This window comes from Lissotriton helveticus, chromosome 4_1 (assembly GCF_964261635.1).
Source record: "Lissotriton helveticus chromosome 4_1, aLisHel1.1, whole genome shotgun sequence".
NCBI classification, from domain to species: domain Eukaryota; kingdom Metazoa; phylum Chordata; class Amphibia; order Caudata; family Salamandridae; genus Lissotriton; species Lissotriton helveticus.
Window position 1 is genome coordinate 2,030,165,982 of NC_136063.1, and position 25,040 is coordinate 2,030,191,021.

Consider the following 25,040-nt stretch of genomic DNA (forward strand, 5'->3'; position numbering starts at 1 on the left):
GTAAATGGCATGGTTATACATGAATCCAAGACAAAAATTATGGAGTTTACAAAAAAACCAATGTTAAAGTATAAGAACAAATGGTTTCTCCAAAATTTGGAATTGGAACAAGTAAGATCGTATAAATATCTGGGAGTACTATTCGATAATAATGGATCATTTCATCCACATAAGGCTGATCTACAAAGGCGAACTAACACCTTACTGACAGCATTTAGAACCCTGCAGAAGTCCCTAGGGGAATCGAGTTACCTCCCACTTCTAAAAGTAATATCTGCAAAATTATTACCAACGCTAATGTATGGTAGCGAAGCCATGTGTGGTAAATATGCTATAACCATCAATAATGCTGTGACAACATTTTGAAATCACTCTTTCACCTTGAACACAATGCATCGCCGCACAAATTAGATTAGAATTTGGACTAACAAATCAGCTAATTGCACGAAAAGGCCAATTTTTTAAAGTCTGGAAAATAATCAAAATGGACACTATAAATCTAATGTCCAATTTGTTATGGCAGGAAATACAAATATGTCCAAAGTCTTAATTTTGGACATACATACACGTCGCCTTAGATGAATATTCGGCACACATGATCTGGGACATGCCAATAACTACAGATTCATTAAAAAAAGTTATGAATAAAACTACAAAGCATCTATCTATACTAATATAATAAAGAGAGAGCCGAAACCTTTGAGGCGGGTAATCTCAGGAACCACAGCACCAATCACAACACCCAATACAGCGTTGGAAAGGGCAGTTGCAGCAGAAGGACATAGGCTATGCAGACGCCCACCATATACATTTAAAAGGTAAAAGCACCGTGCCAGCAAAATAGTCCCTTGTGGGCGTGTCTGCGTTGTGCTCTGGGCGTGTGCTGGGGCGTGATAAACGCTAGGTGCGTGTGGTACGTTCCGCCCATCATGCCATGTCTCATATCATGTGCTAATCCCACCCTGCTCCCTTTAAATTCCCCTGCACCCCATAATCATAACCCACCCTTACTCCTTAAAATACCCCAACACCCTTAAACACATATGTCCACCTCATATTTTAAAAGACTGTTTCTCTGTCTTTTCTGCCCCTGCCCGCACTCTCCTGAAAGACTCCTTAACCTCTGGACTAGTGCCCCTTGCCTTTAAGGAAGCAACGGTTATACCGCTCCTAAAGAAACCCGGGACGATCCAACATGCAAGGCAAACTATCGTCCCATTTCCTTGCTCCCCTTTCTGGCTAAGGTAATGGAGGCCCACGTAGCCAAATGCCTGTCCAATTTCATGGAGGAATCAAACTGCCTTGAACTCCACCAGGCAGGGTTCCGCCCCGCCCATTCTACGGAGGCGGTGGTAATTACAGTATTAGATACTCTTCGGGACTGCGCAGATAAACGCTCCCCCCAGGCCTTGGTGCTCCTGGACCTGTCGGCCGCGTTTGACACGGTCGACCATACCATCTTGATCGACCCTGTCATCCAGGCCGGCGTCCGGGGCACAGCGGTTAGCTGGCTGAAGTCCTTCCTGGAGAACCGATCTCAGGCAGTCCGGCTCGGAGACCCTAGTTGGCACCAAACAGACCATCACATGCGGAGTACCTCAGGGCTCCTCCTTGTCACCCCACTTGTTTAATCTCTATATCCGTCCCTTAATCCAGGCTCTCAGAAATAAACAAGTGACGGTGTTCAATTATGCAGACGACCTGCAATTGCTCTTTACAATAGACAACTCGGAAACATCCATCTTCAATTTTCAGTCAACTATGAGGTACATCCAAACATGGATGGACCAAAATCACCTGAAATTAAATCCGGGAAAAACCGAGCTAGTTCTCACAGGAGACAGTGTCAATCACTGGGGTCCGCACTACTGGCCGCCAGACATGGGGCAGGCCCCGATTCCTTCCTCTTCGGCAAAAACACTTGGAGTCACCTTGAATAGTGATCTCTCACTGAAAACTCAAGTGGGCCAGGTTGTCTCCAAGCGTTTTTTTCAACTAAGGAAAATTCGGAAGGTGCGGCGCCTCCTCACCCCGGAGGCCATTATCCAGGTGGTGATCGCCACCGTGCTATCACACCTGGATTAGGCGAATGCTATCTATCTGGGCCTACCCCTCTACCTGTTGAAACGCCTTCAGATGGTACAGAATTACGCTGCTAGGCTGATTCTGAGCCTACCTAGATGGCAACCGGCCACCCCATTGCTTATGAAACTCCACTGGCTCCCTGTGGACCAACGCTGCACCTTTAAGACAGGCTGCACGATTTTAAAATCCCTACATTGTAAAAGTCCCAAATTTATCAACAAACTTATCACAAAGTATGTTCCATCTCGTAATCTGCGCTCAGCTCATCTGGGCTTCTTACAGATTCCTTCTTTCAAACGCAAGCGGTTAGGTGGCTGCAGATATGCAACATTGGCCCCCCGCCTGTGGAATGCTTTTCCCCTTGAGATCCGGATTTGCCCGGACCTCATGTCATTTAGGAAAGCACTAAAGACCTGGCTTTATAAACAAGCATATCAATAATCCTTCACGCGCAAAAATCCCTGATCATGTCCTCTGTTGTTCGATAGCGCCAGGAAACCAATCGGTGTCAGTGCGCTTAAGAAATCATTATTAACATAACATAACACACCATTAAACACTAACCCATCTTAACCCTATAAATATACCCTGTAACCCAAAACCCAAACCTATCCCTAAACCCTAAAAATACCCCTGTACCCCAAAACCCAAACCTATCCCTGAATCCTTTAAATACCCCTGTACCTCAGAACCCAAACCTACCCCTGAACCCTAAAAATACCCCTGTACCCCAAAACCCAAACCCAGCCCTGAACCCTAAAAATACCACTGTACCCCAAAACCACCCCTGAATCCTAAAATACCACTGTACCCCAAAACCCAAACTTAGCCCTGAACCCTAAAAATACCCCTGTACCACAAAACCCAAACCTAGCCCTGAACCCTAAAATACCCCTGTACCCCAAAACCCAAACCTAGCCCTGAACCCTAAAAATACCCCTGTACCCCAAAACCCAAACCTAGCCCTGAACCCTTAAAATACCCCTGTACCCCTGTGATGTATTCCTATAGGTCCTGAATCGATCCCCCTATTCCTGACCCTATTCTGGTTAGTAAACTAACAAGTTAACTAGTAATCAGCCCATGAGGCAGAAAATCCCCATGATGCAGATACCGTTATCTGACGCAGTCACACTACGGCACAGGAACGTGTTATCTGATTAGGTCATAACGCTTGCGATCTAATTAGACAAGCGATATTCCTCCAGCCCCTGATAAGGCATACGGAGTTCTCATAACAAATCAAACCTATGACAACCTGGGCAAAACCCTGCGGCCATTGTTTTGATTTCACCGAGAACTTCAGTAAAAGAATGTGCTAACGAGCAAGTCGTATGACATCCTTATTGACGTATCTATGTCCATCCTTACGTCAATCTCGGCACCTTAAAGGTATAAATATTACCGATATTGCCCTATGCAAACACACGCGTGGTGACGAGACGGAGCAGCCATACTTGCCGAAGCGAAGAGCAGAGCAGACCCCGCTGGCGCAGCCCCGCCTTCCTGACGCGCTGAGACGCGCTGCTTTCTCCTGCCGAGAATTCCAGCCCCGGCGTTTCTGGGCAGCCCTCGCAGGCAGCCTGGAATATCGAGACCAGAGAGAGAGATACCATCCCTCATTCATCCTAACTTCCAGGTACAGAACTGAATAACCCCTCACAGAGAATTCTTTAGTTATTCACTTGGCAAAAACAAACTTAACTTAAACTGTAACTTGCTATTCCCGCCCACGTATTAGGCTTAGGTCAGGTACACGGGGTAGGCGTATTTAGAAACACCAGTTGAGTACGTTTAGTCAAATGTATATGTGTATGTAATATATTTTATTCATTTTAAAACATCATATGGCTTAGAAACCATATCAATGTTTTTACAGTATTATTTTATACTATTGCTTTTAATGTATGCACTTTACTTAACTATAAGTATTGCAATAATATCGATCCATTTCTCTTGTATGAGAAAAGAGACTGATCAATAAATAACACCTTTTTATTGAACACGCCCGTCTCTTCCTTTTCTCTACATTCTGATGAGACTAAGAATGCACGTACTGACTGAGTAAAACAAATTGCCTTTTGTTCACACGACTCTCGAGATATACTCTTGATTAGGGGAGAGCAAAGTTGTCATGTTCTATGGTTGTCAGAAACTAAATCCCTTCTTGTCTAATCAGGGGAGTTAATTCTTTCCTGAACATTCGAGAAAGTTTCTAGTGAACTCTGAGCTAAGCTGGCAAACCCAAAACTTTAAGTCTAGTATCGACAGTAGTAGACCTAGTTAACGTCTGGTCTAGGCCTTTACTATTGTAGGTATTATTCCAATGCGCAGAGCCTATTGGGATGATAGGAACTACACTACATGGCGCCCAACGCGTTTGGAAAGGGCGATAAAACTAACGTAAGACATTTAGAGTAACTCAGTCGTGCTTTCTCACTCAGACCCCTTTTCCCATAATACTCCAAAGACGTCTGGAGTGGGTGAAAGGTAATATCCGCCAGACCTCGCAGGAGGGAACTCCTATGTATGGTTCTTGGTATAGTCAACGTTGAAGGATACACAGTTCCAAAATATTGTGCATCTAATCTTTGTTTCCACAAGAAACCTGATCTGCAAACAAACAAAATAACCTTTTGGACAGTAAAATGTCAGACAATGAGGATGAAAGAGAGGCAGTTAGATTAGCAACTGAACTCGCAGCAGCTGACGCTACCATGCAGGCAGCAGACGAGGATATAATACTCATCCCGGTCATCAAAAGGAGATCTATAACTTTAAAACTTATAGAAAATGGACTGACACCTAGAGGTGGCACAGTCATATTCGTAATTGAGGCACACGAATATCGGCAGACAGAGGTATACTATTCATGGATACATTTTTCAGCAGCAAATGCTGTAACAAAGTACTTCCACTATTACAAAATAGAGGAACCTCCTGAAACGTACACTCCTTTCGAGGAGGTGGAAGTACCACTCAAATTTCAAGAGCACCTGCTCTTATTTGATGGCGCCCTAAAACATAACAATCACATCACCAGGCTCGGTCCTTTAGGTAGACCAGGAGCAACGTGGCCGGTCCTAGCCGGATACACACCACATCCAGACATCGAAGGGATGTCTGCAGCAGAGCTGTTAACACAGCTAAAACAATTAATAAAAATACATAGACAATTAGTCCAATATGTGATGCGGACTTCAACAATTCAGCCAGCGATTAAACTTCCACAGCTGACCCCTCACCAGGGGAACACAAATAAAATTATACCACAGAACATCCAGTCCTGTCTAGGGAAGGTACCGGCTAAACGGAACAAATACCATTCTGGTTGGCACAGAAAATCACCCAAATAGAGGCGGTGTTTCCTGACACCACTCCATTAGAAAAACACAGGATTCTGACTATCTGTCTCCCAATGGGAATCGCACCACACATAGAGGACTGTGACACTTGGGGTACAGTCTTTGCTTCCATCTACACAAAAACGCACGGTGTTCCATCCATTTCGGTAATACCAGATGTGCTAAAACAAATTCAAGACGAATACGGTCCAGAACCCGCTTTAACTCTTGGTATGAAATTACTGAAAGACTTCAAGCAGGTCTCGGCTATACTATTAGCCAACATAAAAGGAGAAGCAGCAAACGTGGCGATCCGCCAGAGGTTAAAAGAGACAGATATAGCAGACCAACCAGCTGAAATAGCCAGAATCATAGAAAAATCCTATGAGGAACTAGGCAGAGATAGTTTAGGTGGGATACCAGTAAAACCACAACTGATTGAAAGTCCTGAAAAAATATTTTATAACAATAAATCTACATCACCAAAAAAGAACTGGGATGGAAACAAACAATCCAATCCTAAAGAAAAGAAATTCCAGTCCAGAGGAAGGTCTCCTAGGCGAAGAGAAAAATCTCCGAACCAGAGACACAGGTCACCACAAAGTGACCCCTCTGGGAATAGATATAACCTTAGAAATAGGGATAATATAAAAAAGCCTGATAGATATCAAGACATTGATACACGTCCCTCTCAATCTTTTCAGACTTCCTCCCAGAAATCGGAAAGAAGAGGACGATCAGAACAAAGAGAAGAGCACGCCAAGTCCAAAGACAAGGAACCTGCTCAGCTAAAAAAGAAATTAAAATTTCCAAAAAAGAAGGTAGCCAGTATCAAGGTAGTTAACAATGCCGAGAATACTGAGGACACAACTGAAAAACGGGGAATGGGCTCAGACAATGCTAGACAGCGCAGCAGAAGTGAGCATAGCTCGCAAAGTCCTTATGAATCATCTGGAGACAGTGGACACGAATGAATATCTTCAAGTGGAAACTGCGGACACCAGAGTTAGCAAACCTCACAAAATATACGAAATAACATTGCATATAGAGGGAGATAAGACTAGGAAAATAAGGGGACTATTTTGGGATAATCTCTCCAAGGGCTATGATATCCTTCTAGCTGAAAAAGACTGGCCACCAGAGTTTGTAAGGGAGTGCCCTCATGGCGAAGAAGTAATTATGCCTGCCTTCTCAAATCAAATTCCAATTCATAAAAAATACACACTTGCTAGAAAGTGGGCAGTGGCTCTAGCTCCTGCTTTATATAAAAATCACGTGGGATGGGATGAGGACTCTCCTCCTCACAAAATCCAGTTAAAATCACAACCTACTGCACAAAGGCAGTACCCAATTAAGCAAGAAGCTAAAAAGCAGGTAAATGAAATACTAGATCAGCTAGAATACCAGGGGGGGATTGAAACTTGCACCTCACAAATGAACAACCCTTTGTTTCCGGTCTCCAAACCAGACAATTCATATCGTCTAGTTTTGGATTACCGACACCTTAACACATGTTGCAAAACTTTTGCAGTGCAAAACTCACACAGTGCTGCACTAATGAATAACATAGTGCGCAAAAAATACAAAACAACCTTGGACATCTCTAATGGATTCTTTTGTCAAAACATAGCACCAGAGAGCAGATATTTAACTGCATTCTCAATAAATGGCACTCAAAAACAATTCTGTTGGTTAGCCCAGGGGTACAAGAACAGCCCGGGAGTATTCTCAGCGAGAGTAACAGAATTACTACAACTATATGACGATGAAGCATTATCTTATGTCGATGACATTTACTTAACAGATGATGACTTGGAGACTCACTTGAAAAGAGTGAACACCATAATACTTGGGTTCGCTGCAGAGGGTTACAAATTCAACTTTAAAAAATCCAGAATTGCCCATCTGACAGTCCTGTTCTTAGGATATGAGTTATCAAGTGAAGGCAAAAGCCTGGCTGACAATTTCCTAGAGAAATGTGCCGTAATCCAAGCACCTAGAACACTAAAAAACCTACAGTCGATTCTAGGCTTCCTAAATTTCGGAAGAACATACATTGCAAATTACGCAGAAAGGGTGAAACCCCTTTATGATCTGATAAAACCAGATTTTAAAAGATCTAATTGGACTCAAATACACACAGAAATTCTGAGATCCTTACAAACAGACTTGCTAATTAAAACAAAATTAGAAACACGTGATAACACACGCAATCTTGTGATTCGAGTCATCCCAGGGAGATGCGGATTCACATACCTAACCTCTAATGAGGGAGAAAAGGTACCAATTGCATTCAAATCACACTTGTACACAGAAGCTGAACAGAAATTCAGCAACAAAGAAAAAATTGTTCATGCAGTTCAAACCGCAATAGCTAGAGAAAAAGATCAAGCGGACGGTAGACATATCACAGTCAGGACAGCAGAATCTGCCTTTGAGGCACTAACAACACCGTGTAATTTACCAACAATAACATTGAATCCGGAATGGATACAATGGGTGAATTCAATCACAACGGACAAAGTGTACTACTACTTTGATCCAGAACTAGAAGAATTAAAAAATCTAGAATATGAAAAAACATATCCTCTGCCAATCGATATTCTGCCTTTACGACATTACGCCTGTGTAATTTATACAGACGGACATGCTCAACCCCCCGTTTGGGTAGAACAGGCATACAACCCCACATGTGGGATTACAAAAGAAGTGTGGCGCGGAGGTAAACTAAAACCTCTATTAACAAAAACACACTCAGTAGAAACTAATTCAGAACAACAAACTGAGATAGTAGCTTTGAAAATGGCGCTAGATAATGCGGATCGCGAATTCCCGACACTTAAAGTGTCAGATTCATATTACTGCGTCAAATCATATAACAAGGATTTGCAGACATGGATTCAAAACGGTTACAAAGATGACACTAATGCAACAATAAAGCAGAAACTGCTCTGGGAACAAATAGCTCTTTTGAAAAAAGAACTACCAAAGACTCACTTGACACACTCACTGAGTCACCAGCATGATGGCGTTCACGTTGCAGGGAATTCATTGGCTGAAACAGCCACAGCGGCAGCAACTAAATCGGCTCCCGTAGTTCGAAAAAAGCGTACATTAAAATACATTGACGGTGAAACAGTGCTGGCAGTGAAAACGTCATCTAAAGGCGACTGCTCAGCGTTACCGATCAATTATCCACTCAATTATACATACTTAATCGATGCAAACTCCGTCCCTTTTGCTCGAATCCCTGGAGTGGGGGATAGGGTGATTCCAAACATGGACAGGAGAAACTTGTTAATCGCAGACGCACATATGGGCGAGGGTCTCAGACACCTCAAACTAAAAGATTCTCTGAAAGAATTACAATCACGGTACTGGTGGCCAGGCATGAGTCTGCGTCACACCATGTTTGTAAAAAACTGCCCAAACTGCAACAGAGATCGCAGTGGGGAGAGAAACAGTTTAATACCTCATCGTTTTACTCCAGAAAAAATCAAGAGTAAAAAGGAAGGGTTGCGATTAACATATACAGGCTAGTTTCCACTTATAATGTAGATCACCAGCACTCGGCTGACGTCCGGACTGTTATACAAAGATTTGCGAGTCTAAATGGCATATACGCTAAGAGCATGCTACGTTTGACCATTGTCTTCACTCTAGCACTCCAGCCTGAGGGGAAACATGACCAAATGAGCATAGTCCAGCGGGAATCTTCTCACTTCCTTCCTGAGGGTACGGGATGGTGTAAAGAAAAAACCAAGGCATAAAGCAATCTATAGCGGAAAGGGTATTAGGTTCGGGAGCTGGGTGGGTCAAACATCTAATAAGTGTCCAACGTAGTCTAAATAACTTGCCAAGAAATTCTCTGAAGGGATTCAGTGCGTACGAATTATTATTTGGAACTAGGATGATGATCTCTGACATTGATAGTCAGACTTCAGTGGTGAAAGAAAAAAGCTTTGATATCAAAGACCGTTTGGCTATTTTGCAGGACTTAAACAAAACAAGAAAAGACCTGAGCAACATAAAGTTGAAACAACAGCCAACAACCACTGAAGAACCACCACCTGTCCGAGCAGGACCTGTCTGGATTCCAAAAGTCGGGGATCTAGTCAGGGAGAAGATCGCGGTAAAGAAGGAATTTGGGCCTTCTTACAGAAAAGCAGTTCCTATCTTGTCTGTCAACGGGACAAGATCAGTTGTACTACCGCCACTTGCTGGAAAAAAGGAGAACCGAGTTGTATCAATCGACCTGGTAAAACCACAACATGTGGCCAATAACAAACAGTAGGCCAAGTGGACTCCCAATAAGTAGCAGAACACCTAGGTTTGCTACCAGTACAGAGGTCCTAACGAAAAGGCTCATCACATTGGAAACGCCTACAGAAGAACAACAAGGACTATGCAACAATGCAATAGAACTCAGACCTCTGAAAACCCAAATAAAAACATTTAGCAGGGACACACCAATCTATAATGAAGTACCAAGTGAAAATGCAAGAAAAAGAAATCCTGAACCAATTGGAACAATTGACAGAACTGCATCCGGCTACTTCATAAACTTCGATGATTCCTCTGAAGGCTTCAGTGAATCAAAAACACAGCCATCATCAAAAACCTTTAAAGATAAAGCTAAAGAACTTTTGAAACAACTGAAAGAAACATATCTGATTATTCCATGGATTGAATTTTGGGCGGGTTTTGGTGCATTTATCCTCATACTTTGGCTCATCATGGTACTAACTTTGGGACGCTTCATTGAGGGAAAATATGCTAAAATGGACACAGCAAGTCAGAAAATCAACTTGATCCTCAAACCACACACATCTTCACACGTCGAGAAAAGAGAACTTTCTTCAGCCAACTTCACAGCCAATCCGATACCTGGTGGGGTAGCCTGGGACAACACTGACTATGAAATTTATGGTCCGGTCGAAATCCTGAAATATCCACACCAAATTAAGATCTCATTGAGTGACTTTGCAAAACCAAGCTCATTTGCTGATGATTGGGACTTCGAAAGCATTAATAATATGATGTCTGACTTAGTAATGTCTGCTAAATTTACCAAACATGATTATTTGCAGGGTTCTACAAATTATGATAGTATGTACTGTTATAACCATTATGGTAACCATTTTCTACATAAATCTGCACAGCCTAGAAATGTTTTAAATTATAATCAATGGGAACATTGTGCAACCCCTCCAAAAGGAAGCTCAAGAACCTTCTATGACAAATATTCATACTTTTCAGGTTTTAACACAAGTAATGCTGAAGCATTCTATTTTAAATTGTCTAACAAGACAGGAACCAAGACCATGATAACCAACACAATATTGATTTATTCAGACTAATTTTTTGAAAAATTGAATACCTTTGGTTTTGATTATTGGGACAAAAATGTTGAATTGAAAAGTGTTTGGGGTACAAAAGATTGGCAAGTACAGGGTATAGAAGCTTTGTTTAGAGCCTGCATGATCCCAGAACAAATGATATTATTAAATGACACTGTTCAACAAACCACCTGTCTTGGCCTAGCCAAAATCAAAGATTTAATTAAACCGTCTATTCCAAAACCAACAATGTTTAGCAACACTTCTACAGATGAAGAGATAGACGTAAACCATATATTAAACCAAAACAGAACACATCCTGATTGGAAACAGTGGTTGATCTGGCCCACAGATACTAATAACTGTCAAGACAGATTCCTGAACAAAACACAGGGGTTCAAAATGACCAGGCCAGACCCTAGATATCCCCAAAGACATCACCCAGGGATAACAACCACCTACAGTGTGGGCAAATTATGCCTTCAGTGGCTACAAACTTCCACACTGGCAGAAATTAAACAACACCTAACTTTACTTACTGATGGTGCTGACTTGCGTGATTTCATAATGGGACCACGCAAACAGCGTCAAAAACGTTTCATAGCAGCCTCTGTATATGCAGCATACAATGAGGCCTGGAAGGTTACTCAAATTGAAACAGCAGAGAGAATACGGGAAATTGACCGTATTAATTTGGAAAAATCACTTTCTGTAGTGGACAATGGGTTAATGACTCTGTCCTCCAGAATTTTTTCTTTGGACAGCATTGTGTCTTCAGCAATCGACATATTATCGCAGGACTTACTGTTATTACAACACGGTCAGTCACAATTGCGTTCTATTGTACAGCTTGGCTGGACGTTACAAAATCTGCGTTCAGGCTATGTGCCTTGGCGTTTAATCAACACAACGTCACTATTCCAAATCTTTAACCTTACTGATAGACAAATCAGTATGGCGCAAAGGGGTGCTGATTATACAATCCTGAGCATTGAGAAACTTGAGAGATTACCAATGACAATGTCAGAACGACCTGTCAGTGAATGGATAATACATGGGATAATTAATATTCCAATTTCAACCTTCAGGTTTCAATACTGCCAAAAATATATACAGGCTGGCATGTACGAGAAATTGGGAAAGGGGTACCGTAAAACAATATGGAACCTGCCCTATTCACATGCATGTGTCAGTAATAAAGGACAGAAAGTGTTTCTTAGTGGCAATAATTGTGCGATGTCACTAAGCGGCACACTTCTGTGTAACGGAATTAGTTTGCATGGAGCCTGTGAAGGGAATTCATACAACCTTTCATGTCACCAGCAAGGCGTACCTGCAACAGAAATAGAACCATTCTTTCAAAGACTCTATAATGGGAGTTACATTCTAATTGTAGACCGCAGATGTTGTAGTCTTATGCCCGGGACTCCTTATCTAGTAACTACGACTGCGAAGGTCAAGTGCTGTGGACGCTCGTTGTTCCCCAGCTCCTTTCCAGACAGGGAGGCAAGGGCATGGCCCAATTTGAAAATTACTTCTATTCGAATAGATACTTTAAGCAGAATGAAAACAGTGCTTCTTCAGACGCCTACCAGGCTCTCGTCATCAAAAGAAACATATGATCTACAAGTCGCAAGGACGACTGCAGAGATACATTCATTGTTATCAACTAATTCCCCCATACATTTCACGGAAATTCTAAATGAAATCTTAAATATTTCTGATACCAATGGGATCTCAAAGGTATTTAAGACAGTATTCTCGATGGCATTAACACCATTCAAAGCCATACTGGGTATTTTTCCAGATTTCGTCCATTCGATTTTTGGCGGACTTCCCCTGATCCTGGGACTAATTGCAGGAATCCTATTCTTAGTCCTTATTTTTCGTTATGGCAACCCATGTCACAGACAAAACTCTTGCGACAAGGGAAGAAACAATCCTAGCCATTGGATACCGGGACCGGATATCAAAAATCCTGGGACTCTCCCGGCTTAGAGACCTAAATATGACTTGGTTTCTATCATTTCGACCAATGTGGCAAAGATGTGTTTTACCTGTATTAAGGTGTCTGCTATGCGGAGAAGAATGCGTGTTAGACACCTGTCTGACGCTACAATCGGATGCGCCAATGGATGCAGAAACATTGTTGAGCCCGATCAAGGTTCATGCTTTGTGCTGCCCTCAAAGGCTACCAATCCTGATGACGGCATTCGTGGAAGCTTCACCACTACGATTGATGGGTAGTGAAGTTCAAGATGAAAGCAGCATCGAACAGGTACGACCTTCTGTCAGCAATGCAAATCAGAATGTCAATGGAGACAATCATGCGCACGAATGCATGATTACACCTATTTCCGAGTTAGTGGAACTTTCCCAGGAAGCTGTTGACAGTTTTTTCGAAAGCCTAAATGATATGATGTTCTCACCAGAGCAGAAATAGAGACTTTTGAACAAGCTCGCACACGGCGTTCCCTGAATTCGGCCTTCAACTTTAAAAATAAAGTCACATGAACAATCTTTCCTCCAGTTCACGGACAGCAATTTTTCAGCAGCCCCAAAATATTTGTTCATATTTTTCGGGACACTATCTTCTGCTTAAAGTAAGAACTATTCTTAAAGAACTAAGGTTTCTAAATTTTAGATAGCTTATAGACATAGCTTATAGACATTAGCTGCCCGCAGGTATGTTCACAAATACTTTATTATGTGATGGAATGGTCTCGAACTTTTTTTCTGTATTAAGAGCCATTTCATGTGTAATTCTCATATACCAAATAGCAATAATGTATACAAATGCGATTACTTTGGCATAATTATACAGCTTGAGTGCATGCAATACATATGACTGCAATTTTTTCCGTATATTTGAAAAATTTCAAAATGCATTTATGTATTTTGGGGTGGTAAGGTATACACTATACTCTGTAGTATGTTGTACTATGTTATACTATGCCTAGATTAGTAAATATGACCATAGTTAGCGTGGAGTGGGTGTGATGTATTCCTATAGGTCCTGAATCGATCCCCCTATTCCTGACCCTATTCTGGTTAGTAAACTAACAAGTTAACTAGTAATCAGCCCATGAGGCAGAAAATCCCCATGATGCAGATACCGTTATCTGACGCAGTCACACTACGGCTCAGGAACGTGTTATCTGATTAGGTCATAACGCTTGCGATCTAATTAGACAAGCGATATTCCTCCAGCCCCTGATAAGGCATACGGAGTTCTCATAACAAATCAAACCTATGACAACCTGGGCAAAACCCTGCGGCCATTGTTTTGATTTCACCGAGAACTTCAGTAAAAGAATGTGCTAACGAGCAAGTCGTATGACATCCTTATTGACGTATCTATGTCCATCCTTACGTCAATCTCGGCACCTTAAAGGTATAAATATTACCGATATTGCCCTATGCAAACACACGCGTGGTGACGAGACGGAGCAGCCATACTTGCCGAAGCGAAGAGCAGAGCAGACCCCGCTGGCGCAGCCCCGCCTTCCTGACGCGCTGAGACGCGCTGCTTTCTCCTGCCGAGAATTCCAGCCCCGGCGTTTCTGGGCAGCCCTCGCAGGCAGCATGGAATATCGAGACCAGAGAGAGAGATACCATCCCTCATTCATCCTAACTTCCAGGTACAGAACTGAATAACCCCTCACAGAGAATTCTTTAGTTATTCACTTGGCAAAAACAAACTTAACTTAAACTGTAACTTGCTATTCCCGCCCACGTATTAGGCTTAGGTCAGGTACACGGGGTAGGCGTATTTAGAAACACCAGTTGAGTACGTTTAGTCAAATGTATATGTGTATGTAATATATTTTATTCATTTTAAAACATCATATGGCTTAGAAACCATATCAATGTTTTTACAGTATTATTTTATACTATTGCTTTTAATGTATGCACTTTACTTAACTATAAGTATTGCAATAATATCGATCCATTTCTCTTGTATGAGAAAAGAGACTGATCAATAAATAACACCTTTTTATTGAACACGCCCGTCTCTTCCTTTTCTCTACATTCTGATGAGACTAAGAATGCACGTACTGACTGAGTAAAATAAATTGCCTTTTGTTCACACGACTCTCGAGATATACTCTTGATTAGGGGAGAGCAAAGTTGTCATGTTCTATGGTTGTCAGAAACTAAATCCCTTCTTGTCTAATCAGGGGAGTTAATTCTTTCCTGAACATTCGAGAAAGTTTCTAGTGAACTCTGAGCTAAGCTGGCAAACCCAAAACTTTAAGTCTAGTATCGACAGTAGTAGACCTAGTTAACGTCTGGTCTAGGCCTTTACTATTGTAGGTATTATTCCAATGCGCAGAGCCTATTGGGATGATAGGAACTACACTACACCCCAAAACCCAAACCTACCCCTGAACGCTAAAAATACCCCTATAACCCAAAACCCAAACCTAGCCCTGAACCCTAAAAATACCCCTGTACCCCAAAACCAATACCTATCCCTAAACCCTAAAACTACCCCTGTACCCTATAACCCAAAACTATATCTGAACCCTTAAAATACCCAAACTCCCCAAAAAATATACCTCAGTACCCCCAAAACATATACCCCTATACCCACATTTACCTTATCCAAACATTAAAAAAGCCATGCTTTTACCATTCATGCATTTACAACAAATTTCGTTGTAAATGTATGCGTGGTAAAAGCATATAAAATGTAATGCCATGTGTTATAATGGCATTGCGGAGTCATGGTACTTTCGTAATGAAAGTATGCGGAGTGATGGTATGCGGAAAGAAAGTTGCGGAATAATGGGTGTTTACCCTCCCCCGGTAAGTACATTGGTGGCACGGCGGGCCACATCTCCAGCAACATACTCATATTTTTTCACCACCCATTTGAAAAATGCACAGGTCTCTCTCATTGATGGCCAACACCGACATACACTTTTAGACACACCTCCCGCCACGAGTTCTAGAATTGCAAACTTTGGAGCTGGGGAGCTACGTTCGAATCTCGGCATCAGCTCAACATCCTGTGATTCCAGGCAAATCGCTGTGTCTCCCTGTGCCTACCACAAATGAATGTGTTCTTCTGTAATGTAAATTGTGCTCATGCCATGTTGTCGAGTTCGCGCTATATAATATTGCAAGGAAAAATAAAGTAGGGAAACTCGAGTTCACACACTACGGAACGCGCACTCTTAAGTGCATCAGCAGTGCACTGTGAATCGGAGCATTTCACAGGCCTGTCACAGATAAGAAATGCTATCAAAACGAAATCCTACAAAACAATACACTACTGGCCTGCAGCAATTCATACCCGGACAACGTCGGGACAGGCTGCTAGTTGTTGTATAAAGATAAAGCCTCATTTGTAAAAGAACGCATGCATGGTCACTAATGAATGGGTATACAAAAATAAAAGTTCAATCATATTTAGAAACTCCTTGGTCCCTAAAGCAAAAAATCATTTGTCTAAAAGCCTGTTTTGGCCTTCGCCAGGGTTTATGTCACGTAATGCCTTGCTTTCGAACAATGGAATTGGTACCTTGTCACTTATGTAAACAGGAGGGGAGAACATTTTTCATTTACTCTGTATATGCCCAAAATGTAAAGATGAAAGAAGAACTTTACTTAAGTGACATTTTAATTCCTGTGGAATATGAACCTGTAGACAAGCACTCATAAGATGTCAACAATCAGATGATATAGCTCAGAATATAGCTTTTGTAAAGTTTTCATTAATAATACAAATTAGACCTGCAAGATTAAATATAGGATAACATAAAATGTATATATTAACTATATTTGTATTATGAGGTCTGCATTATTAAGTGTTGGGATGTCTTACTGTATGGTATGGATGATTTTGATACATTTATTAATCAATGTTTTTTATTATCCTTAAGCCAGATTTTATTATATTTATAATATTATGAATTTTTGTTTTTATGTATTGTAAGATTTTAAATAATCAAGCAGTAAAAAATAAAATGAAAATGAGTCGGATAGTGCAGGGGCAAAAACAGGATAACACATGGCCAATTATGGTGCTGTTTGTTTTTTAAAGCAGACAATCATTGGCCATGTTTTTAAATTATCCTCTGACGACCATATTACAAACTTAAGAAGTCTGTGCTGACAGCTGTGCTGCGTGCCGTTCATCCCTGACATGGGATATGTGAGTGTTGTCTCCATGCTTCAATTGTGTCTAGAGAAATATTGTGCTCTTTCAATTTTTGGGCATAATAGAGTGGTGAGGATTTTATTTTAAAAAACAAAAACGGTTCACAGGATACTTTGAGAATTAGCTGTATAAATAATGGATGTTTCAAAATGAATATGGCCGCTTTGAAACCCCAGTGATGTTAACTTCCCCTGCAGCCTCAAGACAAATACTAATACTGCTGATCCTTTGTAGCTGCTGCAGGGTTCCCCGGGTGTAGCATTTGCTGTGATCAATAGCTGCAGGTGCAGTGTAGATGGCTGGCCTGAGCAGCCTCTAAGCTGGTAGTGTGACATTTTCCCCCTTTTCAGCGATTGTGGGGGGTGGCAATGATGCAGACAAGTAATGCGCCTGTGGCCCTAGTACTTCTTTTTGTAAACAGATATAACTGAGATGGGTCCCTGGGCTGCAATTCAATTACAAGCTTGGTAAAAAAAAAACAGCGTGTGAAACAGGCAGCTTGAGGAATGCCTTTGGAATCCACATGTTCACATGTACAACATCGATAACGTCCAAAGCTGTCATAGATACAATATTTTTTTCTTTACAAGCACACCTACTCCACCAGTGTGCACAGTTTGAAAACGTGTTTACAGCTAGCATTGAAGCGACCATTTCTTTTATGTATAGCAATGACTCAAAACCATCGGAAGATCACTTGTGTGGCCCACACACCAGGCCCATCCCAGTCGGGGTCTTTCAGGCCCTGCAGCTTTTCACATTGAAACAGACCATGTCTTGTTGAAGGGTTAGTTTACCCAGTGGTAAACACACTGACAACAAACAAGAACTAAACAGTGAAGAAGAAAACACACACTTAAAAGGGCTCTTTCGCAATTTCGTGTCAATGGCCTGAAGAAAATGTTCACAATGTTTATAGCAGCACACTATAGCACAGGTGAGCTAGAGTACTCATTTCAATTCAGAGGTAAGCACAGCCTTTCAGCATTTCACTCTGGGGTCGCTGGCATTTCAAATCAAAACCACATGGTGATATTTTTCTAGTTATAGCTGGCATTCACATATGTTCTTATGAATTGAAAGACACCGCTTCTTTTTGTAATTAAAGCTGCATTTAGTTTATTTCATTGTGGGCAAGCTGCTCCCACGAGGCTTATAACACGATCCCTTCATCGAAGCACACACACAATCATTTCACAACGTAGTCGATGCCGCAAGTCACAATGACCTAGTTACCCAATTGAACTCCAACATCATGTACAAAAAACAATTCAATGTCTGACAAACTGCGCAAATCTAAAATAATATTGGGAGTGCTGTAGCAATAATGCAAATGAAAAGAGGCAGTAAGTTCCCACTACTTCAGAATTATGTTGTGCTTTTACGATAATGTAAAGCCCGTCTGCATGCACTTGTATGCCTAGTGAACGTGGAGACAATCCTTCACCCTGAAACTCATTCAGTGAAAGTCAAAGATGAATTTTAAGCCCTATCACTTTCAAACATCACCAGCCGCCACTTAGTGACAGAAAGGGGATTTTAGTTAGGCAAGTAAATAGTTTACATGATAACATGTTTATTAATATGGGAGAGGGTGACACAACACATTTGATAAAAACACAGTCTTCTCATGTTGCAACACAGTTCATTGAGAAAACTCTACTGAAATCCTGGTAGCTTTGGCATAAGCATCAGGCCATTGTACAGAGAAACATGTGATACGTTTGAGCAGTACCAAACAACATTAAAGTTAGGAACACATTAGAAGATACAGTTCAAACCAAATTTTAAAAAAGCATGTTGGTTAAAAAGCATTTAGGGAACCAGGGACACAGATTTGCAGATTTGTAACGTTTTAAAGCTTTAAAGCAAAATCACTTAGAAACTTCAATTTGCCAGTTTATATGAATATTCCTGTTAGAGCCTCGATTGGGGCGAATTCAATCTTGGGTTGCTTGTGTTCTGGTTCAGGGAGGACCTGGCCTAGCAGTTCAGGCTGGACTGTTCCTAAGGGAGCAGGGGCGAGGCTGATTTGCATATGGCTCGGTCCAAACTGAGGTGGCATGGTCGGCTAAAGATTCATGGGTTGGAATGCTACCCGAGCGATTGCCAGTGGTTAAACTTATTGTTTATATTCCTCCCATCACCTTATGTGAGTTTGATGTTCCCAGTAGACCAGGACCTACTTCTGATTTCAGGTTAACCATGATGGAACTAGGGATTGGTAAAGCCTGGCAGATTGGATTGATCAACACTTTTACCATGGAACTTTTTTACTTTTTGCTGCTCACTTTCATCCAACTGAGCAACACATCATGAAGCTAGTGAGGGTTTCTTGAAGTAGGATACGTTGTCATCAAACTCCTGCTCAAGCCCCTCAGTTGTGGGACCAAAACTTCAAGTGGGAGAAAGCTGGATTTCATAGCCACCAAGGGTGCTTTGCCACTCGGATGAATTTAGTGGCTCACCCCTGACATAAGACGCTTGGTTTGAGTTTTTGTCTGGGTCTTACATTTCTCCAGTGAGTAAGGCCGAAGGCTGTGGCCAGTGAAGGCTCATTGGGGTCAGTTACTTCTTTGTTCAGGTCCGATGGTGGATTTAGACTTTAATGGAAAAAAACTCTGATCTCAATTGAGCTTAATACGGAAAAAGTCATCCATGGTCTATCCTACAACTCCCAGACCCTCAGTGACGGCTTCACTCTCGAAAGGTCTCTCTCTGGTCTTTCTACAAATCGGGTCTCACAGGTTCCAGTTTAATATATTCTCAATATTCAATTGGTTCTCAACACAGGAAGGAGACCTTCTTCTGCCTTAACTTTCCCTGAGGAATTAGAGGAGACTACCTACTGACCCTTGGAGAGCAGTCTAGTCAAGGGTCAATTCAGAGAGCAGGAATAAATCCAGGCTTCTTCGCAGGCAGGTTAGTCCTCACCTAATGGCTCTAGAAGCATTTCCCAATCTATCTTTAGGTGCATGCCTTTATTGCATTTTCTTAATGACAAGCAACGGTAGGCATTAGAAAAGAGAAGAGTACTATACAACAGAAAAGTTCATATTTACAGAATTTCGCATACAAGGACTATCCACTAGTATAGGCAAGGCAGAGGAAAAGGGAAGAAAAAAGATCGCCAGAGACTAAGTGTAAAATGGAGCATGAGATAAAATGCTGCAGATATCTCCTAGTGACTTCTCCAACATGAATTAGGTACCACAAACTAAAAAAAACCTCTGTACTTTGCCTTTAACTTTATATGATGCTTTAACTAGCGTTACTTGGTTGATAAGGTCACCTAACTATTTAATCTAATTTTACATATTGAATTTATATAGCACTGTCACTGCGAAGAGACCATTTCAAAGTGCTTCAAAATTGAAATAGTGACATCCACAGGGCCTGCAAGTGAGACCATCGCATGTTCAAAGATCAAATTTTATAGTTGAGGGTTTTGCTTCAAGGTCAGCTATTGGAACACAAACACATTTCCATGACTTTCCTTAGTCAATTCAAGGCCAAGAGGACAAGGGAGAGAGTCCCAGAGTGAGGAATCTGAGACACATTGTGCCCATCTTTAAAACAAAACTAATTTTTCATGTGTGATTGGACTGAGAGTCTTATTTGGGTGGTTGGTTAGACTTTTTGTTTGGTGTCATCAGGCTGTAAAGATAAAAAGGATGCTTATGCAAGGCCTCAAATATGAGTTCATCAATTTCACCAATTGATTGGAAGCCCGTTTAATGGCATCATTGCAAATTAGATATTGTCCTTGTTATTGAGGCTATCAGGCCAAGATTAATATAGGTGTCATATTGTGCATTCTTCTCCACCGCTGGAATAAAAGCAATCCTGTAAACCCAGGGTACTAAGGAAATAATGATACAAAGGTCTTGTAAGGTGACTTGAGGTGTATTATAAGAAAATGCAATAATACACCCTTCTGAGGGAATTAAGGTGTAGCCAGTTATGATTTGCACAGTTATGGATGGCAATTTAACAGTCCATGTCTTGCCACAATTCCTGGTATTATTAATCGTAAATCTAGAGATCGATGGCCTAATAAAATATGCCACGCTGAAATTGTTAAAAATGTCTGTGAAAGGTACTATATTGCCATAATACAGCGCCAGGGATAGCACCTGCCCATGTGGGTCTCAACAGGGGACGCTAGTCACAGAGAATAAGTAGTGATTCATTTTTATTTAGTGACTTACGTTATCTATTTGATTGTGGCTTACCATAGTTCCCTTCTAGAAATATTTCTGTTTTATATGCTGCTGCTCTCATAAGCCATTTCTTCTGGTCCTCAGATAATCCTTTTTTTATTTTTTTTTATTTTTTATTGAAGCCAGATTTTGTCACACATAAACATTTACATCTACAGAATTATATCGTACAAAAAAAAACGGAATTAAGAAGTCTATCTTGACAATATGAATCATCATTAAGTCACTATGAATCTATTGAACACTCTACAAAAAGATTTACGCCAGTTATAAAAATCACATAGAAACAATCCCCTATACACATTTACACAAAAAATTGATAGAAAAATAATTAGCAAGGTCTAAAATCTCCTTCCACCCCTCCACCGTATGGCGGAAAATGCAGTCCTTCCCTCTACTTATTAGTCAAAACTGGAACCCCATATTTTATTAAATTTCTTAAGTCCTCCGATTCTTGCTGCATAGGTATATTCACTTTTCTTCACCCTTCTCATCTTCTGAACCCATTCCAGGGCTGACGGAATTGAATCCGAGCGCCATTTTTGTAAAACCAGTGACCTTGCGATTGCCATAGCTATGTACAAAAATCTAGTCACTGAAACTGAGCAAAGGGGGTCAGGATCATAACCAAACAGAATTAACCTGTCATTTGCTACCAATTGTAATTCACATTCTTTTTCCAAATACTCAAATACCTCTACCCAATACACATTAATTTTTGGGCAGTGGAGCATAATATGTGACCAGTTAGCAGCAGGATAATTCAGACATCGGAAACATTGGGAGGACTGATTGGGGTACATCTTTGCAAGGGCAGCTGGAGTTCGATACAGCAGCCATTTACTAAAAAATGACATCCTGCGCCAGTTTGCACCGGTTCCTTATCCAGAGTACATTCATCTTGCGCCAATCTTAAAGGACAGACAGCGGTTGCAGTGGCAACTTTGGTAACAGTTTTCGTGAATCTTTGCTAATGTTCTCTTCAGGGAGTACTAGCTGCTGAGTGGCTGTGTCCAAACTCTCTTCTTCCACTTCACCCTCAGAGCTCTCAGGTGTAGAATCCGCGTTACAAGGCGGGGGAGAGTTTTCCACCTCTGCTAGCCATGCCGCTTTCTTAGCTTCCCTTGCCTCCTTGGCTAGCCGCCGTGCCTTGGCTTTTGCGAGACGAGTATTTAGCTGTTTCCCCAATTCTGGAGTGCCAGGCATACTAGCTGCTTATAATGCTAACAATGCCTCTGATCCAAACTTCGATGGCTCTCTCTGCGCAGAGTACACGTTTTTGAGTCAACCTTGCCTTGCCTTGCTGACTCTGCTTTTAACCCCAGCGCTTTTAGCTTAAGCTTATGCTTATGCTTATGAAATCAGCATTTAAATCTGATGGTCCGCCTCTGCCTCCGACGTCTAGGAATATGGCTCAGTTCTAATCAAGGTTAAGTTTTGAATAGCCACTTCCCAAAAGTCTCCTCACCTCCACCTCTTCCTAACAGAGCGTCAGACCTCCTCGTAGCTGCCTCTCACGGAGCTCCGCCGTTCCGCGCTGGTCGATTGATGGTAGTATCAGCTCGGCTCATGCTGCCTGGGAAATCCGCCGTATGACCGCCGTATGGCAGTCGTAAGCATCCGTAAGCAGCCTCCTTCAATAATTGCACAACAACGAGGAGAAATTAGAGATGCCGCCGGCCGAATCTGCCCGATGTCCGGTAAATTTCGTCAGTAGCCCGTAGCCGTAACTCATAGCCCGTTAGCCAGATAGTACAAACGCCGTCAGGTACACTCCGCCATTCCCGGGGGAGGAGCCAGGATCACCTGATGCTACACGGAGGTGTGGTTCTCCGTAGCAGCCATCCGCCTTGCCGTCCTCAGATAATCCTTGAATGTTATTGGCCTGATTAACAATACCGTTTGTGTTCCAAAGTTTCATTACAATAGAAAAAACCACAGGAGGTTACCCCATAAACCTAGTTGAGACCTGGGTGACTTTTGTGTAAGGAGCACCAATTATTATTTCCAGGTGATTAGATAGGATGCAAAAACCAATTGCAACAGTTATTTTAGAAAATGAAGCGGTCTATAGTAGGAACTACAGATCCAGAATGTAAATGTTATATCAGCGCTATTACATTATATGTAAGTGTGATTCAAGCATTCCTGTGTTCAAAAATGCTTGTGAAGGAAGTAAATGGCGCAAGTGAACACATGACAAAGTGCAAGGAATAGTGAAAACGGCGCAACAAAATTTGTTTAGAAAATGATTTCAAAACTTGGCCAATGAAGATACAGTTAATGAATGACACGTTAAGAACCAAGAATTACCAAAAATGCGCTGACTGGTTGATTGCATTTTAGCCTGTTTGCATTTCAGGTGATCATCAGGACCAGATAATATATGACCCTCTTGATGCTGTGGTAGAATCAGATCAACTACCATTGAAAGGACAGGACAGTGCGTCATGAAGTGCACCCAAGAATCAGTGTGCACAGCAGGATAATCTCTGGGAGTTCTAATAAGTCAGGTAAGGACTGTGGGCGTTCAATCAAAAACAGACACTCGATAGAGAAATCCCAAATTTGAGGTCCAATAAATGGAAACCAAATTGTTGAGTAAGCTCTGGCAAATTAGACAAGAAATCGGTCAGAAGCAAGGAGCCAACTGAGGGTAAGGATCCAAAGAAGTGGTCCACCAATTAAATGCTTGGTCATGTAGGTCAAGGGTGTGTCTGGGCTAAATCGAGCCGTTCCGTGTAGGAAAATGTCAGCAGAGCATATTTCGATGCCAGAAGGTGTGCATTAAGTGTATCCTCATTGTCCATGTTTTGTAACCATTTTCTAAACAAATTTTGTCGTGCAGCTTTCATTGTTCCTTGCACTTTGTCATGTGTTCACTTGCGCCGTTCACTCCCTGCACAGGCACTTCTCTGCACATGATTTCTTGGATTACACTTACATGTAATATAATAATGTTGATATTACATTTACAATTTATATTTGAAGTTCATAATATAGACCGCTTCATTTTCTAAAATTGTTATTATTTCCTTGGTTCTGTCCTGTTGCAGCTAGTGTTTGCATCCTATCTAATCATTCAGAAATGTGACCTGTTTTGACACTGTTGCTTGTTACCCCAAAGTTTCAGTAGGCATACACAAACTATCACTAGAAAGTACAAATAGGAACTCCTGAGGCCCAAGCCTGCTGGTGTAACTCAAAACCATGCAAAACCAGCAGATTTTTCAGTCACAGCTTTAGAGTTATTGAAGGGAGTATGGGTTAGGAGACAGAATAGGTTGGGGGCAGGGCAGAGAAAACTCATCATTCTGTAACTCTGTAGTACTCAACTAACTTTCTTCATGTCTTTTATACCAAATTTGCCCACTATACACTAAAATAAGTGTGCAAATTAGGTTCAATAATTCCCTAAAACCCCAATATTTTTAAGTGGTCAAGTGGAAGCCACTCCCCTAGAAGTAAAAATATTCTTTGTAGAGGCAAAAACGAAAATAAAGCTAATGGCGTATTTGCATATCATTACCAACTGTACACTAGTTCATTTTTTACCAGCGTAAAGTCCGTTGCTATACTCTTCGATCTACACATAGAAATGTATGAAATATCATACCTTTCAATAAAAAGCTGTTGCGATTTTTATGAATCTTTATAAAATAGTAACATTACAAAAAATATTTCTGTATACTATGACTACTAAAGTTATCTTCTTCTGAAAGATCCCCAAGAGTTATATCTAACATGGATAACTTGCTAGTCGCTAAAATCTTGTTAAATTCTTTAGGTGAGATTTATCAATCCTGCTGGTACCATCCATCTCCTAACCAGTCCCAGCATACATTTTAGGCTAAAAAAGAATGACGGTTAGGCACAGGGT

The 25,040-nt window shown here is 41.4% G+C and overlaps 1 protein-coding gene across 2 annotated transcripts in view; it reads right to left on the reverse strand.

Annotated features, from left to right (window-relative positions):
* The window catches only part of NRK (Nik related kinase), a 1,020,485-nt gene that overhangs the window by 160,211 nt on the left and 835,234 nt on the right, over positions 1-25,040 (reverse strand). The window lies entirely within an intron of this gene.